The sequence below is a fragment of the Zootoca vivipara genome, chromosome 13 (assembly GCF_965207765.1).
Source record: "Zootoca vivipara chromosome 13, rZooViv2.hap1.1, whole genome shotgun sequence".
In the NCBI taxonomy this organism is placed as follows: domain Eukaryota; kingdom Metazoa; phylum Chordata; class Lepidosauria; order Squamata; family Lacertidae; genus Zootoca; species Zootoca vivipara.
Window position 1 is genome coordinate 28,798,041 of NC_142596.1, and position 3,888 is coordinate 28,801,928.

Genomic DNA, 3,888 nt, shown 5'->3' on the forward strand with positions numbered 1-3,888 from the left:
TGGGGCACATGCCCACTTCTTTGTTCCCCTGGAGAGAAAGTAGGTGGAGAGAAGGAAGAGCGGGTGGGGCTGAGCGCTTCACTCAAGGAGGCCATGTGGTTATCATCAGGACTGCTGATTTATTGGGGTGTCCCATGTTCCCCTGAACATACGATGCTCGGGTTGGTTCATAGCTAGCCACCCAAAATATAAGTGCACCAACAATTATTATCCATTATATATGGAGGGGGAATCAATGAACAGCTTCATTATAACAAATGATAGCATAATATCCTAATCCTCGCTCCCATGGAGGTTTCTAAGTGGAGGTTGAATGGCCATCTGCCAAGGATTATTTAGCTGTGAATCCTGCATTGCAGGGGGTGGCACTAGATGACCCTTGGGGTCCCTTCCAACTCTGCAATTCTATGACCCTATGATAATCTCAGAAATAATTAGCAACTCACAGTGAGAAGCATCCCAGGGAGCTCTTCTGAAGAGCTGCGGATGGAAAGCCTTTCCTGCACAGCCTTGGCCGACCTGGGGTGCCTTCCAGATGTTTGGGAACACAGCGCCCATCATGCAGCCAATGGCTAAGGTTGACAAGAGCTGTTGTCCAAAACATCTGGAGCTTGGGGAAAGTGGGCCATAGCAGATCCTGTGTTGTTGATGGACCAACCTCTGGGTTGGTTCTCATCTCCACTTGGAGAAGGAAATGCCCACCAAAGAAGATCAAGGGTACACAAGGAGGGTGGAGAGAAAAGGCCTGCACAGCAAAGACAGCTTCCTGAAATTATTGGCAGCTGTGTGGATTTCTTCTGAGGGCTGGCTGCAGGAGTGGGGGGCATGCTAGCAGGGGTCTCCTTTTCCATTCTTTCCTTCTCAGGGAAATGCTGGAAAGGGAAGCTCTGCTATAGCCATGCTCCAATCCTGACTTGATATGCACAAGCAAATCTGCCAGAGAGTGTGTTGGACTGCACATGTGACTTCATCCTGCTCTCTGGGGATGGGCCATAGCTCAGCGGCAGAGCACCTGCTCCGTCCCCAGGTAGGGGAGTCTTCTGCCTAAAAGCCTGGAGAGAAGCTAACAGTCAGTGCTGACAGTGCAAAACTAGATGGAGCAATGGCCTGACCTGGTACTTTTTCATGCAGTGCGTAGTTAAACTACGGAACTCACTCCCGCAGGAGGCTGTGATGGCCTCCAACTTGGATGGCTTTAAAAGAGGGTTAGACAAATTCACGGAGGAGGAGAAGGCTATCGATGGCTACTGACTATGATGGCTATGCTCTGCCTCCCCAGTCGGAGGCAAGGATGCTTCTGAATACCACTTGCTGGAAACTACAGGAGGGGAGAGGGCTCTTGTGGTCAGATCCTGCTTGTGGGTTTCCCATTGGGGCATCTGGCTGGCCACTGCGAGAAGAGGATGCTGGACTAAAAGGGCCTGATCCTGCAGTCTCTTCTTAGGTTCTCATGTTCTTGTTTTAGGAAATGGAATGAGATTCACATTCCAGGTTCCACATCTTCCATTTTTCTTCTTTTTTAAAAAGATAGATACACATCACTCCTGCGTAATATCTCTGCCAAGGCAGCAGCAGAAGTGAGGGTTGGCCCTAAGGCAGGCAGATTCCTCTCCTCCCCCTGAATGAGACCCTTTCGGCACCGTTGAGGCATTGCTTTCGCACCATCAGCTAAACACAGAATGGACATTGTGGTCCCACACACCACCATCTAGAGCTCTGTGACCTGTCACTTCCCCCCATTGCCAAGTGAGTTTGGACCCCCATAACCTCTTTCATTTTAGAAATTTACTGCTGGGCGATGGAACAGGTGTTTCTTGCAAACCTTCCCTCAGCAGGAATCAATTCTGTTTATTTTTCATGTTTATGTGACTATAAGCCGCATCAATCCTCTCTGGCAGTTAATTAGCAAGCTGATCCAATTAGGCCACCCTCCTCCACCCTTTCGCCAAGAGCCAAGGGAGGGAGGAAGAGACAGTGAGCCTGTGATGAAAAGCAACAGAGTTACAGCACCCACCGCAGTAGAACATCACGCACAACAAATCTCTCTCACACACACACATAAAATTGTAGTGCTAGGACAGATCCAAAGTCCCATCCCCTACAATGCAGGAATGACAGCTAAATAATCCTGGAGGCAGGATGAGACAGGACCTTTGTACTGCCTGAAAAAGTGGAGATCACGGCAGCCCCTTTTACTGCACCTAGACACTCTGAATCTTACTCTTGACCCAGCTAGGCTCTCATGTTGTTAAAGGAAAGGCGTTCATAGCCAGAGTTCTCTACCACCAGGAATCATGGTGCACCAAAACCTTGGTATTTTGAAAAAAATATAAAATAAAGAAGAGAGTCTTCCAGGTTTGGGACCTGAAGCAGGTAGGAACACAGGAAGCTGTTTGATAAAAAGTCTGACCATTGGTCCATTTAGCCCAGTATTGTCTACCCAGACTGGCAGCAGCTTTCCCCAGAGAGCTTCAGGCAGTGGACATACCCATACATTCCATGATGCCACAGTTACATCAGGCAGCGGCGGAGTAAGCCGATCAGGCACCTGGGGTGGCGTGTGTACCCGTGGGGTGGGACGAGCCGGGGCAGAATGCTCCGCAGGGCCTCCAAGGAGTCTGCCTGCCTCCTCCCACTCAGTCGTACTACAGCTGAGGGGGGGGGGAAGCGGGCGGACCATTTAGGGCAGCGCAGAGCCTGCAGGCTCCCAAGCCACCTTGTCACTCCCAGGAGAGACACATGACTCAGGTGCGCTGCAGGCCCAACGGTGAGTGCCGCCTGGCATTTTGTCACCCCCCCAGTGGAGACACCTGGGATGGACCGCCCCCACCACACACCCCTTCCTCCACCCCTGACATCAGGCAGGAAGTTGATGTTCTGTGTGTTTGTTGGGTAATGTGAAAAATGGTGCAAGGATGGCATCTTCCCTTCCAAGAGATGAATCCACCCCAAGGACCCGAACTCAGTAGGTAGCAGCTTCCTCAGTTCCCATGAAGTTCCTGCTGCTCTTGACAAAGGGCTGAGTGTTGCTCTACAGCCACCTCCCCAAACTGCTTCAGTCCCTGCAAGGGGGACAAGAGGCCTTTTAGCTCAACATAACACCAATGGGTTAGATAGCTTCAGCTATGCTCGCAGCTATTAGGGATCCTGTTTGCAATTACCAGAATAATACACTTTGCTGCTGCCTGAGAACTGATCACCTCCAGGTAATGAGCCTGTGCATAGTGCAGACGGCATCATAAACAAGAATAGGGCCCTGCGTAAAGGAGGCATTGTCTCCACCGGTGGCAAACACAGCAGTGAACAGAAATCCAATGTGTGTTGGGGAGACCTTGTCCACATTTCTTGCCCTGTAGCAGGCTGTTAAGCACATCCCCATCTCTGAATATTGAATTCAGTGGGTCCATCGCATATCCTGGGCAGATTTCCTTTGAATGAAGAAGTCACTGGAGGTTTTTTTTACTTTCTGTTGTTGTTATTTTATATTATTGGATTTATTGCTTGCCCTTCTCCAAAAGGCCCAAGCTAGGTTACAACAATATAAAAATGCAATATTAAAGTTAAAACATTTTACAGTCAGACCCTATAGAAGGGGAAGGGGAAGGGTAAAGGTAAAGGTAAAGGTCCAGTCGTGACCGACTCTGGGGTTGCAGCGCTCATCTCACATTATTGGTACAGCTTCCAGGTCATGTGGCCAGCATGACAAAGCCACTTCTGGTGAACCAGAGCAGCACACGGAAACGCCGTTTACCTTCCCGCTGTATTTATCTACCTATTTATCTACTTGCACTTTGACGTACTTTTGAACTACTAAGTTGGCAGGAGCAGGGACCGAACAATGGGAGCTCACCCCATCGCAGGGATTCAAACCGCCGACCTTCTGATCGG